The following is a 16697-nucleotide window of genomic DNA, read 5'->3' as shown; positions in this document are numbered from 1 at the left end:
ACGTTTTTTTCTCCGTTTCTTTTCACTCCGCGTAGATCTTTTTTTTCTTTTCGTTTCTTCCGTTTCGGCGGCTCTCACCGCCCGGGATTCCCAAAACGGCGCATCAATTGTGCATGTGCCCTATCGATTTGTAGTATTTTTTTGTCAATCGTTCACGCTCGTCGGTCTTGACCTTATCCCCACTCTTTTGCGGTCCAAACCCCTCGGAAGATCTCACGTCGTCATTGTTGTTGTTATTGTTGTTATTATTAAAGACTTGTTACCACATACCGAGAAAATGCCAAAGAGAAGAAAAAAACGAAAAGGGACAATTTTATTATTAGTGTATTTAGTACAGTAGTACACATTTATTAACATAGACTACTAGAAATTAGCAAATGCCAAATGGTATACTGTATACTAATGCTTATTCTGATGAGATAATGCGATAAAATACAATACGTGTAGTATATAATATTTACGAGTATTATAAGTTATAATATTTATAACTTATACTGTTAGTAATAGAACCTTAGCGTTATCGTTGAATAACGATTTATGTTCACTCACTACAGAATTTTAAAGCACACCTAGAATCAAACATTTAGTTGGCTTAGATTACAAATGAACATTGTATTTAACCGATAGGACATTGGCCTGCTAATCTATAATATAGGAAAAAATATTTGTTTTATTTTTAAAACAAAATTATATGGTAGATTGGTGGATCAAAAATATAAATGTTAGTGTAATATTTAATAATAATATAATATTAACATAATATCAGGTCTATTATTTAATACACGATTACACGATATTTTATGAATGATGACCTATCACCTATTGACTTATATAAATAACAATTATTACAGTTAATTTGTTGTAAATATATCTTATTTTAAAACGTTTGAAACAGGATATCTTGTTATTTAATGAAGAAATGACTGCTCATATCGATTAAAATAAAATAATGTAACAACTACAGATTCAACTCTATTATAAAATAACGTATGTTAAATAAAAGAAATAAACTAATGGTATCATTTATATTTTAAAATCAATGTGCTTAAAATTTCTAAAACTATTGAATTACTTACAATGACCATACTTAATAAACATTTTAATATTAATTATTAAAGAGGTATAATTATAATTAAATTATAAAAAAACGTTAGTGAACAATATATAATATATTGTATACACATAATATACGCGTCAGTGCGTCACTAATAACTACAAGTAGAGTACCTACCGGTTTCCCTCATAGAAACTTGCTTCTCCATAATAGTTATAAATTCATCATGGTTATTATTAGTTATTAGTACTTACTACCAATTACAATGGTCATGGATAATTAATAATAAAATATATTGCAAATTAGTAGAGAAAATATTTTGTAATTCATTACCATCTAAACACTACACTCTGTATAGTCTGTCCTAATCTAAATTATGTATTGGTCATAAGGATTTGGTCTCAAATGATTATAATATATTCGCAATAAACCTGATAATTTTTAACTTTCACTCATGAAAAATATTTCCCTAAGTACCTATGTGATTTCCAACTATTGAAATAATATGAATTACGCTCTAAAAACATCAAAGTATGCAAATACGAGTATATACATTACATTTTTTTTTTGCGTATTTTATGTAAACTTATATATTATAATATGTATATAATAAAATAATATTTTATAGTATAATTAAAAATATGTAATAATTGATAAAAGTTTCATCAAAATAATTAATAAAATTGTGTATTTATAAATATTAAAAATTTAAAATCCATCATATTTGATGTTAGGCCGTCCACAAACAATAATATCGTTTTAGTTTCAACTACCAAAAAGCCTACACAGGATAGATAAATGCTGATAACCGTCGTTCGTTTTTGTTTGAAAGGTCGAAATCTCTTTTAGCTTTTGGTTAAGAGGATTAGAAGCAGTGATAATCTGATTTTATCTAACAAACGCGCAGTATCTATAAAATTATAAACGTGTTTTATTTCCCACCTACTGATTGATATAATGAAGCGATACTCTGTAAATAGATTTGAATTTATCTTCAAGTCTACTTGAGGTCGACTTCCCCACATTTTTTATAATATTGTTCTCCAAAAAATGTTGTATTAAAAAAGTAATTAAAAAATTTGACATACTTCAATTTTTAGAGATGTTAAAATCAAAAATATAGGAAAGTTGATTTAGTCTTAGTTGATTAGTCAAAAAGAATTGACGACAAATTCAAATAAGTTTTCAAAATTTTTATAGCTTTTTTATATTGATCAGTACGCTGAAAATAAAAAATGTCTATAATCCTATATTGCATATGACAATGTATTAGACAAAAAAAGAAAATTACTGTTTTCAATCCACTTACAATGCTTAGGGGCATAGACTAGACGTAGGTAGGAAATATTTTCGGAGAGGGTTTTGGTCTAGATATACATTAAATTTAATTCACAATATTAATTTTAAAATTGTTTTATCTTTAATGTCGGGGGGTGTTTGAACACCCAAAACACCCCCCTTACATACGCTCATGCTTAGGGTAAATCCAACAATATTCATAATTGAGTGGATTGAAAGCTTTAATTTTCTGTCTTTTTCTAATACAGTGGTGTACAATCTGAGGATCATGAAATATTTATTGAAAAATGTTGGATTTCAAAGTATGTTGCGCACCACTGATTTAATATATACCTACTGACGCATATGAATAGTTTAAATGTGTAAATGTGTTAAAATTCCAACGTACTGATTAGTGATTAATTTAGTGAAACGATAAGAATTTCGACAACAGATTTAAATTTGTCATAAGGAATAAGGACTACTTGATAACTACTTTCCACATTTTTTATGTTTTCTCCGAGGTTTTTTAATATAACTTTTGAGGATTTAAATGGATTTAATAAAAAATGTTGAAAAGTTGTGTTCATTTTTTCCACTAACCATTATTATTTATATAGTGCTTATTTTAGTTAATTTAAGTACATATATGAATATTTCCATAGTTTTAAATGCAAAATTGTCTAAGATTAATTTAGTATAATGTAAAAAACTTATAATAATATATTATATATTATGTATTATTAATTGTCGTTAGTAAATCTAATAAAATATTTATGGAACATTATTCATTGTTCTTAAAGTAGGTAAATAAAAAATAATTTTTATGTATTTGAGTAGGGAATTGACTAAATGAAAATTAGGTTAATAATTTATCATAATTTTGCCATAAACGCTTACCGATTAATATAATCATAAGTGGAAATTTGATGAAATTACTGGGGGGAGGGTTAAGTAATATATGCTCAATACATCTAATGACACTATTGTACTAGAGCAGCAGTACTTAAAACTTTTGGGGGGCCTAGTCCCCGCAAGCCCCCCACCCTGATTTCCACCTATGAATATAATTAAAATATCGCCTTCTACGTAATTTTTTTTATAAAATTAAATACATATATATCTTCATTTTTTAGTTGAGGTCAGTTGTAGAATTTATGGGAACGATTATTGGTTAGTTGTATTTCGATACTTGACCACTCGTAAAATATTGAAATACCAATTATTTCATTGTCATGTCTTATATGATTTATCAAAACAACATAAGCCAAAACCAACTTGTGTATAGTGAACTAACTAACCTAACGGGTATCTAAAAGATTTATCGTTATTTGTTTCGATAAACAGCGTCAAAGCAGTAGTATGAGCTACAAATTCTACGATAGACCTTATACTACCCGAAAATACTACACCACTACAACTAACCACCACGGTAATAAATTGTATTGGTATACAGAGTGATTCATTTAATGTACAATACTCATTACATCGAAAAATATTAACTTTTTAATCAATTATTAAAAATATCAGAATAAAAGTTTAAAACTGTATGCTTGGATATAATAAATTGCAGCTAGTTACAACTTATAAGGCCACTTTAACCGCATCAATTTCACAAGCCTGTACAACGATTATACTTGCATGCATATTGTACAACTTAATAATTTATGAAATACCTATTGTGGACATGAAATCCGTAAAACACGATTTACATAAACATACTATAGCTTCAGTGTATACCAGATACCTACACTAAATACACAGCGGCCGCGGTGTAATATCGAAACTATATTTCGGGCTATTGACATTTAAAATTGAAACGCCCCGAGGGTAGAGCAAGGAAAGTGGCTGAACGGTGTTTTGTGTCCATTGAGAGGAGGGTAATGTGATATTTCTCCACTTTATGACCTTGGCGACGAATTCAATTCATCCGGTCGCCGCCGCGACGCTGTTGTCATTGTTTAGACCCCGCGTCCGCACTCCGTGTGCAAACCAATTCTGTCGGGAGAGTTCGATTTATCGGGGAAAATTGTGTTAATCACTAGTACAATCATCGGTTTGACAGCCGATGAGTACTTGACGCAAAAGCTGAAAATCCGTTAGTACCTACTGTTTCTGCTGTGTAGAGTTTAGACGCGTGTTTGTTGTATAGGTCAATTTATCGTGACGCAATGCTGATATTTGCAGCTCGCATACACTGCAGGGGTGCTCTGGTTTACTATACTTTTTTAGTCCTTAATCCTTATATACTCCTTACAATAGTGGTTATATTGAGACAAAATTATTTTACTCACTAATTTTTGCCATCATGTTTTTGTTATCGATACATGCTGCAGTCATGTAGAGACGATTTTTTCAACATTTTAATAATTTAAAATAGTTTTCATGCGTGATGATAATATGTGTCAGTCAGTTCCAGTGGTGGTTTCAAAAATGTTAAAATAAATTATTTAAATGGTACTATATTATATTATACAGCAGCACGCGCATGCAATACCGTCTTCCTGCTCCAACGCTCGACAGTTGCCGTTGACAATCATCTACGTATATTGGTGAGTGTTAATAATAGTAATACATTATTTTATATAGACGTTTACACTGTTTACAGTGTGGCCCATACACCGCCGTTTTGATAATGTTTCTCTACAGGACAAATGCCCTGTATACCGTATAGTTATATAATACTGACTTACTTTAAAATTTTGTATTTTTCATATACAGTGTAAATCGTTCAGCGATTCCGTACATAATTAACGTTTCGACGACAATGCGTGAGATGATTGTTGACGGATGTCATCTGCGGACGTGAATGTGGATGTGGCGGTAGTGGAGGGGCCCCGCACACTCCATTTAACAAAACCCTTTGGCCGGGAGAGTGAGTCGTTTATACTGACATGTATACACGTATAATAGTTCATGATTGGCTATTATGTATCAGACTTTTCTTTGGATTATTCATCCTGTTCTCTTTATAAACTGTAACTAGTAACGTATACTGAAGCACAGCAATAATTCGAAACTTAAATATTTTTTTCTTTTTTTCCTATGTCATATTTATTGTAAGTTCGGCACTCCCATGCATTTGTGATAAATACACAACGTAATCATTTCAATTATAACAAATAATAATTTAAAGTTATCAAGTGATACAATTCCTATTGTCTACTGATAATTACATATTTTATACATGACAATCTATGAAAAATAATAAGTTTTATTTTTATTAAGTTTTAGTTTTATTTTCTTATACTGGGAGGTCATTCTGTTAATTTGTGTGACACCGAGAATATTACCAGTCAAAACGGTGATTGTTTATAGCAATTAAGACATATACATGTACCTATGTATCTGCAATCTGCTAATCTGCATGTAGTGTACTCTTTGATTTTTATTATTTATTTTCCCAATATAAAACATACTCTGTTGAAATGTCTTAATTTTTTAGGTATTAGTTGGTTATAAATTCCTTTTTTGTTTCTTTTAAAATTATCAAATATTATATTATGTTCAAGTTCAATGTGACTATGTCCATTTAATCATATACTTAATGTTCCTTCAAGGCTCCAAATCTTATTTAAAATTAATGAATTTGGATGTGTATATTTGTTGTTCTTAAAATGTATTATAGTATAATACCGTTATAATAATATAATGTATATAGACATATAATTAATATAATATATATAATATATTATTATAACTATTATTAATTTGTAATCAATGGTATATTTCCACAAGCAAAAAACAATTTTAAATAGCCCAAATATAATAAATAACTACTGCTTAGTTATATTTAAGTAGGTACCTGTACCTATTTATGTATATCAATAAAATATAAATATTATTTTTGTAAATTTATTTTTTATTTGAAGTTGATTATAAAAATAATTGATAAACATAGAGGTATTACTTATTAGTAATTGATTTAATCAAGTGATGATTAAATAATTAATCAAGAATTAAACTAAAATAAAAACACATGTAAGGTAAGTATATCGGTATATATTAAAACAGATACTAAGATACCTATAATATATGTTAACATTTTCATAAAACCAAAAAACATGTAAAAATTGTTGACTAATTTAAAATATTTTATGAGTTATAGTTTAAAAGATTGAAATTAACGGTACCTACGATGAATAGTTGTAAAATTGTATAAAACTGTAAATATCATACCTAATGATAATATATTCATTGGTATTATTGCCTGAAGACATTTTTATTTAAAAATTTGATTAAGCTATATTAAATAAATGGTTAATGAATTATGTTTGCTTGTATTTTGGAACTCGACTTTATTAAATTATGACAAGACGAATTATATAAAAAAATCGATATTGTTTTACCAATATAATTCACACCTAGCTTAAAATTAAAAATAAATCCTATCTAATCTTGTTAAAAATGTATAAAGTATTAAAAACAAATTATAGATATATTATATAATATAATATTATTATTACTACTCAAATAGAGTATAATAGTATACAAAATAATAAAAATATGTAAAGGTATTACACTATTACTTTATTACTAAAAAAAAAAAAAAATACTAGGTAATATATGTAAATTTTTTTAATTATGTATATTATCGGCACTCACACAACAATAATAATATGCATAAATAATAAATGCATAGCATTTGTGTTGGGCCAATTCAACGAATATTTTTTCATATTATATGTTATATAATATAATAGCCGTACCTATTATATTATAATGTAGTAATTAGATTTATTATCTATTTCTACTAATTGTTATCAAACTAGTATAACGATTTATGACAAATGATGTAAATTTCAATAATATATTTCAGATTGCTTTTATTATATCAAGTTAAGACTATATTAAATTAATACTTGACTCAAATGCTATGATTATAAATCATTGAATTTAATCATAAAATAAAAACCCCGATGGTATATTGGTACATAATACATAGTCGGCTGCATCCGAATTGCATGCCAAAAAAAAAAAATTATCCGAATTGCATGCGATTTCTTAAAAGGGTCTGTCCGAATTGCATGCCACCTCATAAAGGGGGTTGTCCGAATTTCATGCCATCTCATAGAGGGGTTTGTTCAAATTGTATGCTGTGTATCAGCATATAGCTTATTTATTATACACTTGTTATATTAGGTATAACTTAAACTTTTCTAATATTTTATGTCTAATTGATGTTTTAAAACAAGTACAATGTAATATATAAATATAAAAATGTGTAGTTCAAATTTAAATAATAGACGTCTATAAATATTGGAAAAAGAAAAATATATAAGTTCAATGATGACGCAATTTCAAAATAATGAAATTAGTAGAATTTCATTTGTAGAAAAGTTAGCAAATATTGTGTTGCCGACATCCAAATAAATTTTATATTATTATTATAATTATTTATTTAAAAAATTGGACCAAATTGTATATTATTATTTTAATTATTTTTTTTTTTTCAAAATTCGACCAAATTTTATATTATTATTGTAATTTGATATATTATGATATTGTAATATTATTAAAGTCTATAGTTAGGGTATAGTTTTTCTTACTTTAAACTTCAGCAAAAGTCAGTTGACGGTTATTATTTTAAATATTTAAGTGTAATTTATATATAAATCATCTTTATGATTATTCTATTATAATGTTAATTGTAAAGTATAACATTCAAAGCAGGTGTGTCTAGATTATTGGAGGAGGAATTAATTTTAAAATTTATTGTTTCTATTAATTTATTATACTAGGTAGAATATACTTACAAAGGAACTTGAGTTGTATGCAATTTACATGAAAAATATATCTACCGCAATTGTTTGTTGGCGTTGTTTGTTTTTTATCCCGCAATATGTAGATTTTAGGTGTCATCTACCATCTGAGCATTATTACATTAAAAAAGTTTTTTTCATGCCTACAAAGAACTGTTCGAAAAGATTCTTGGATGCATTGAGTGCCACCACTCTACCACCAACTGTCGTTCTAATATAACTTAGTGACACCGCGTGTTTTTATGCATTATTTAACTTTGATTCATCTCCATGTAGATTCTATAGATTGAATATTGGCTTCTGTTTCCAGATCAATGAAGTGAAGCTGGTGAATTTCAGTTTCATGCATACAGTCGTGGTCACATAAATTGCTGCTGTAAGCCCTCCATTCGTTCAAGTGTATTGTGGATCTAACTTCTATTTCACATTTAATAATGTGAAGTAACGTAGCTTTATTATCTCTCTTTTCAACTATAAAAAATCTACTGTCAGTAACACCATAATCTCGTTTAAAATACAGTCCAAACACCCATGGACCTTGTACTCATGATTCATAATTTTTGTAAGCAGGTTCACAATCATTAGAATCAGAATTATTAGCTCCAACATCAAATGAGATGGATGAAGTACAAATTATGGTAAATGTATACAATCACCTAACACAGACGTCCTCGGTGATACTTACACTTCTCTTGAAATAATGACTAGTCAATTTGAACTATTAAACTATTACACCGGTTCCTCCCATTTTAAGGGATGAAATTAAAAATTACCAACGCAAATGTTTTGGCATAAATTAAACCTATCAGTAGGTAACAGTATTTTTCTTGTTTTATAGCAGTCCATTTTACAGTATTAATTGTTACATTCACTTTATTGCACCAATAACCAAATTAACTTCACTATTTGATACTAACTTAGACCACTGCTGTTTTTCCGTTTACATCAACATAAGTAAGAATTTATTTTATTTTCTGATGGATTGGAATGTTTAGTATCCTCTCATCTGACAACGTAAATACTTTTCTTTAACAATAACTATATCTTTACCATCACGTTTGCGAATATTCTTCATATTATATTCCTCAAGGGCCCCTCTACACATTTCATTATTTGAATTGATTTTCTGACATATACATTGGCTAATAAAAACTGTTTTATATATAGTATCTGTATCTTTCAAACCCATTATCATTGTTCACAAAGTTAAATAATTCAAAAACTACTTGTTTGAGTTTGATATTTTGACATTTTCAAAAAATATGTCCGCTAAAAAACAATTTGATTTCCCCTAGAAAAGAGAAGTTTTCATTTAACATAAATTTGTGTTTCTATATATACCTTAAGTTGTACAAAATATCTCAACAATTTGGAAATATAATCTCAAAGGAACTTCATTATTGAAAAAAGGGGGTGAGCGTGCCTGTCGAATCACTCTGTAAATTTTATTATACGGTATATCAACATGATTTATTATTGACATATCATAACTATTTATTTTACAGATCTAAATGCATGTAAATACTATTATTGACATAAGGTTAATCATTTATAAGCAATATACAGTTATAATGTTAAATCCTAATATGATATTTTGCGACGGGTCTTCACATATTCAAACGTCATTGAATAGATTAGAATAAAATATGATATTACGGTTGCAAATTAATATTTATCGAAACATCATGTACAAACTGTATTTACCAACTACTAACTATCAAAGGATATTAAGTCTACCTTAAGTGTATACCTAACTGACAACTATATAAGTATTTTATAACTCTTTGATCTGTAATAGTAATATGGTGTTATTTCATTAAATGATATTATGATAAAATATTTAGCATGAATGCATAATCATTGTGTTGTTTACCTACTTATTATAATCATTATAGACTTTTCTCAAAATGAAACACGCGATCGTCGTACGTTGAAGAAAGTAGCAGGTATAATTATTTTGTGTATATTTATACTTGTACCTATATTACCCAGAGGCGAATAATAATTGATCTTTTGCGTTTTCTTTATACCATATACATACAATGTGTGCAAATAGTCCCGGAGGGCAAACAACTCTCTCGCCAAATTTCTATTTTTTATAACCGACTTTCCACGTTTGGGGTAAAATGTTACAGGATGAAACCGATTAACGCATACGGCGGTGCGGCGTACGTACTTAATGGGGAGCGCTATAAATCACATCGGTTCGCTTTCATTAACGACCCGCTAAATTGTTTGCTCTTATTTTTTATCTGCCAAGAATATTATCGATCTTGTGCCGTCTTTATACAATAACACCGTTACGTCCTACACCGCCTTTAGTACACTATGGACTTTTCATACGACTCATGTTTTTGAACTGTAAATAAAATTATATCTTAAATGATCTAAAACCATAGTTAAAAATTTAATATACCTCAGACGTACGATAGCTTGATAAATTATTGTATGGGTATTTATAAACTTTGGGTCATTTATCATAAATATTAAAATATCAAAAAAAATAAAGGAGAAAAGAAAACTTTATTGTCATTTATATAGTTAAGGCCTAAGGGACATGAAAACATGATTGAATTTATATATATTGAATATAAAATTTATTTTTTATCACAAATGATTTATATAGTGATAATTGGTGAACTACATTAATATGTATATTTTTTTTTATCATTGAGGTAATCGGTTTTCCGTGAAATATTTCCAAATAATTTTTAATAATACAATACTATTAATACTTATCCTAGTTATATATATTTTTTATGTAAATACATTTAATAATATTATCTAAAAAATTGTAGGTATGTATTGCATGTTTTAAAAGAATTCCGATTACGTTTTATATTAAAATATATTATATACATTAATAATACGTAATTTCTAATTACACGTGGAAAGCTTTAGATAAACCGTTCAACCGCAAAAAAAAAAATAAAAAAGTGATTTCATTAGGGTTTTTTGCGGCATACAAAAATAATCTAGTCTTTTCCTTGGAACTATGACTTAATAATAATTTAGCCGTATTTTATTCCATTGTTATAATATTAAAAATAACTGTATGATGTTTTTAAAATATTAATGAGTATTTTATTGTTTCATTTTTGTATAGTTTCAACAGATTAACGAATTAGGTATTGTAGGAATTGCACTACGGTTTTAAACTAAATAGCTTATTCGCGTTTTATAAATTTATGTTCCGGAAATTATGATACGATAACAATTTACATTCTTTACATTATTCTTTGAATTATTCATCTTTTAAAATAAATTTGTGTATTATAAGTTATAGCATTAGATATTCTTATTCAATCAGTGTCTATAATATAGTGTCTACTCTACTGTTCACATATATAATATAGTTATATGGATAGGTTAAGTACCTTCAATATTAATACTTATTGTTGAAAATTAACTTGATATCTTGACAGTTGATATCTACTTCAAAAGCTATTTTTTTTATTTCAATCTTTATTATATTAAATTATATTCTTATTATTACATGTTATTTATTTCATGTGTATAATTTTAAAACGATTTTTTCTCCTCCTTTGGAAATTAAAAAAACTCTTCTGATGATACAAGAATTTTTCGTTATTATATTCCAAGGGGATTTTTTCCATTAAGGCTTTTAAACAATATAAATTCTTGGAAACTGTGATTCACTAATTCATAATACCAACCAACTTTAACTATTTCAATATAATATCTGGCAATTATAAGTATAACAAATATTTAAAAACTTTAAACCTTCGCAATTAAATACGAAAATTACTTACACAAAATTTTATCCTTTTGATTATTTATCTTTCTAATTGTATACACATCAATTAATCAATATAGCTTGAAGACATTATGTTATATACTTATATATTATTGTGAATTATAATTTATAATTAATATAACTTTGAAATCTAATGACACAAGTCGATTGCACTTATTTTAATGATAAATTTGATCGAATTATATTTCTAGATCTAGAAGTAACGTCGGGATAAATTATATAAATTAAATTATTGATCATAAATCTATAAATTAGAATTATATGTATTATATACTTTTAGATTCTGCACAAAGTGATGAATGTATTTTAGTTTATAATGCGATTCATATTTCACAATCTGTTACAATAATACAACAATAAGTGAAAATACTGAAAATGATGATCGATTATTTGGCTTGGAATGCTTGGATAATAGATTTAAGAAGCTTTCCAATGAAGTCACTTTATCAGTCATTTGCTTATGTTTATAATAAGTATTATTAATTAATATAATTTTGGGTATAGGTTATTAGGTCCGACATCAGTATATTACCACCTTTTATAATATTTATAAATGTATTTTCGTTGTTTACAAATTTGCATAATAAATATATTATTATTATTTATTATATTTTATAGCCATATGTTGATATCGTTATTTCGATGTTATGTGCACGAGTATTACAAAACGAGTTCAAAGGTAGAATGTGACGTAGCACGTTTCACGCCGCGGGATTGATGATTTCATAGAAATTTGAATACAATTTTTTTCCATACTTTTTCTGTTTCGAATCACTAAAGGAATTACGTACGTTTAACAAAGAAAAAAATGTAAAACCGCTGAACGTTTGGAATTTCGTGTTACGAACATACGCGGCTTTATCGACTATACAGAGTGATTCATATTTAATTTGACCGGTGACACCATAGTTTTAAAATATACTTTTGAAAATACAAACGAATTATTTTTACAGTAAATGGCGTCGTCTCGCAAAATACTCGGTCCGCTGTGGTATATGCTATCTTCAATAAAAATTCTTATTTCTTTCAGTAATAAAATTATAGTACCTATATTATAATTTATAATATGTACTATAATATAGTCATTTTTTTCGATGATCATTGACCGTTATTTAAAAAGATGTTCTTTTCCCGACCACTGTCCAATTTAATATATATTATTTTAATACATTTATATAATATTTTAGATTGTCATTGTGAGAAGTTTAAAAACTAGGTATAATATTACAACATGAATATGGTTGATTATCGGTGTGTAAAATGTAGCATTCCGTATGCGTAATATACTTGAACATATACATATTATACTCATATACAGAACGATTTATCAAGTATTATATGCTCATCCCCATTTTTTCATTTAATAATAAATTTATTCAAATTCTGATTTTTAGAATTTGTATACATACTCAAAGACCATAATTTTAAATTCTTTAATTACTTTATACTATATTTAAGGGGTATCTGGTAAACATATAAAATTCTGTTTTTTTTTTTAAATGAGAACCATATTTTTTACTATAAATTATTTATGATTATTAGATAATTATTTTAATAATGTCTGATTGGTTGATGAATTATTTATGTTGATATGGATTTATCATTCCGTAGAAGTAATGCTCACGCAGTCCCCGCAGCGTTGTCGATTTGAACTAAAAAAAAAGATGTATCTAGATATGTCTAGATAAAGATTAAAATTTTTTAGTTAAATAATATAAGTACTAAGTTATTTAAATAAAAAACTAGTCATTCGAACTTTAATTTTGATAGGTACGTAAAAATGTTCAGAAAAGTTACCCGCTAGGTAAGTAATTAGTTGCATAAAAGGCGGGGATTATAATTTTAAAAACAGAAGTATGTATCTCCATAGGACACTGTAAATACTAAGTAATAGGGTCTTTAATTAGTATACAATTCAAAATTCAAAAATTCAGATTTCGAATAACTGCACATTATGTTGAGGGAGAAAAAGGGGGTTTCTCCAATGCTTGGAGAATCACCCTGTATAATAATAATATACGACGTGGGATACATTAATACAATAATTATATTATAAAATATCGATAACGTAGGTATGTGCCGGGTATAAAACTTACGGCCTGAAATAGGACCATAACATAATATTATACAATCTCGGGATTAGCACCAAGTGAAAGCGTTACGGACCCAGTTCCCACGGTCAGTATGGCGTGCGGCCATATACATCGTCGGCGTGGAAGACACCCTTGGCGGTGGGAGGGTGGGCATTCAGGGACTGGGATCTCTACACCGGAAGAATCATCACATTTTGAGTTTTACACCCGTCGTTATATTTATATACAAAATATATAAGTGACGATAATTCCAGGTAAAGCCGGCACACGGCGAACAATATAATAATATAATGATGTCATAAAAATATATCATCATTCATCACAATGCCACCACCGCGGCCACCCAGTTGTTGCTGTTGTTGTTGTTGTTTTACTATTATTATTAATTTGCTGACGTAAGAAATTGTAAAATTTACGAGTATATAATATACCCCCTCCCCTAACCTACCATTTAGGAGATACGACCCATGAGCGATCAAGCTGTACGTGTATGTGTTGAAAAAGAGATACTAAAAAGTACGAGTTATGTATAATATAGTAAATGCACAAAACGAATCTTTTGTGCGGGCATAATACTTCTATAACGTAGGCGGTAGGTAGGTATTCACCTACGCAATTCCCTGTGAAATTTCATAATATATTTAAATATGAAAATATTTATGTAAACACGAGGTCTACGGGATCTGCCAGTCAGGTATATAGTAGTGTACATACTACTTGTGTCCAAAATTATTTACAGTAGGGTGAGTTGTGTGCCGCAAAAAAAGATTCAAAAAGGGTCATAGCCTATTTGTGTCTCAGTATATATCTTTTTATACAACCTAGTTGCGTCACAGTAATAAAAATATACCAAAATATAATAAAATACATTGATGTTTATTTAAATTTATTCTATAAACCTAGTATAGGTTAGTTAAACAATTCAAAATAATACAAAAATGCACATGTTGTCAATTTTTTCATGATAATAATTATGATTCGATTCAAACATAGTATGATATAATTCAATAAATAATACAAAAATATACATATATGTTATGATACTAACTTTTTTCATGATATTCATGACAATAATTATAGTTTCAATAATAATTATAGTCAAAACATCTATATTCTATACCCCTAAAGGCTATAGGTTTATATTGGTTGGAAATAAATGAAACGTTTTACGTTTATTATTATAGAATTTAATGACGACATTTCGTTTTTTTAAATTATCGATTTCATTTTCAAGTATTCTAATTTTAAATATTTTTTCATAATGCTATTAATTAAGACATAGGTATGTATTAACTTCGAATGATTTTAAGATGTCAATGAATTGGAAAGTATTTGAATGACTAGAACAGAAATATTAATATAATTCGAGTGAAAAGCTTTTCCATGCGCATTTATTGTTTTTATTGTAAAATATTTGATATAATACTGATATAAACACATGGGTACAAATAGTGAATTTTATAAAATTTAAATAAACTTGACTTAAAATTTACGAGCTTTATTGTAATGTACCAAAAAAAAAAAAAAAATCTTTTCGGAATATATAGATCCAGGGGTGGGGATGGTGAACTGGTGATCGCTCTGTGGTTTCCTTCAAAGATGCAATTGGAAAAATATATTACACAATATTATTGTTTTTATTTTTATCTTACGTATAAATTATTATAAACAAAGACTATAATTTATTTCAATGAATTATTTAACAAAAAAATACATTTAATGTATTTAATGTATATAACTATTGACGCGCGTCATTGATTTATTTTGAAATAAAAACACCCCATAAAAAAAGTACATATCCTATCGGCTATCTGTACTATAAAAATATGTAAACTTTTTATTTTATATGTTTTATACGGAAACAATAAAATTATTACCCGATGCATTTTCAGTGATTTACTAAATTGAATTTTATATTCAAGTAAGTTGACAAATACACAGATATTTTCTAGAAGGAAGAGGTTTACGTTAAAAATATATAAATAATTAACAATTAGTAATTTTTAAACTGTTTTCTCATGTCTATGGCTTAAGATTTAAAAATATTATAATATTACATAAAAAAAAACTATCAAGTAATAGATTTGAAAAAAAAACAATTTTTTTCTACAAATTTTATTGATACAATTATTCGATTAAGTTACATAATAAGTAAGAGCAAAATAAAACCTATCGGGTGATTATTAAGTGATATAATATACATAGGCGTACGCACAGGGCGTGCCAGGCGTGCCCAGGCACGACCCGTAATTTTTCATGAGCCCAAACGCCCTATGCCTTAATTTACCGAAACTACTAAATTCGTTCAATTTTACATAACTTTTTTAAAACGGATTTGAAAAAAATGAATGACTCACTATGTTCACTCTGTAGTTGAAAGTTTGTATACACTATACAGTATAGACATATTATTTTGATTAGTATGATAATATAAAATATGATAAAATATTATCAACATTTTCCAAGGTTTCAGAGGAAGATTTAATAACTGAACTGAAACTTTTAAAAAATTATCATAATGCTATGAAAATAAATGGTGCAACTAGTGAATCTATTTATGAACGGATTAATTTGTTGAAAACAACTGGTAATTCCACAGTATATACTATACTTGTGTTTTTAAGACTTCAAAAATGTTGACAATTATACCTGTAACCAGCTGTACCTATGTGTAAACGTGTTTTTTCAAAATTAATTGTAGTAAAAAACAAATTACGCAGTACAATGTAATA

This window comes from Aphis gossypii, chromosome 2 (assembly GCF_020184175.1).
Source record: "Aphis gossypii isolate Hap1 chromosome 2, ASM2018417v2, whole genome shotgun sequence".
NCBI classification, from domain to species: Eukaryota; Metazoa; Arthropoda; class Insecta; order Hemiptera; family Aphididae; genus Aphis; species Aphis gossypii.
Note: the sequence above shows the minus strand (reverse complement) of the source record.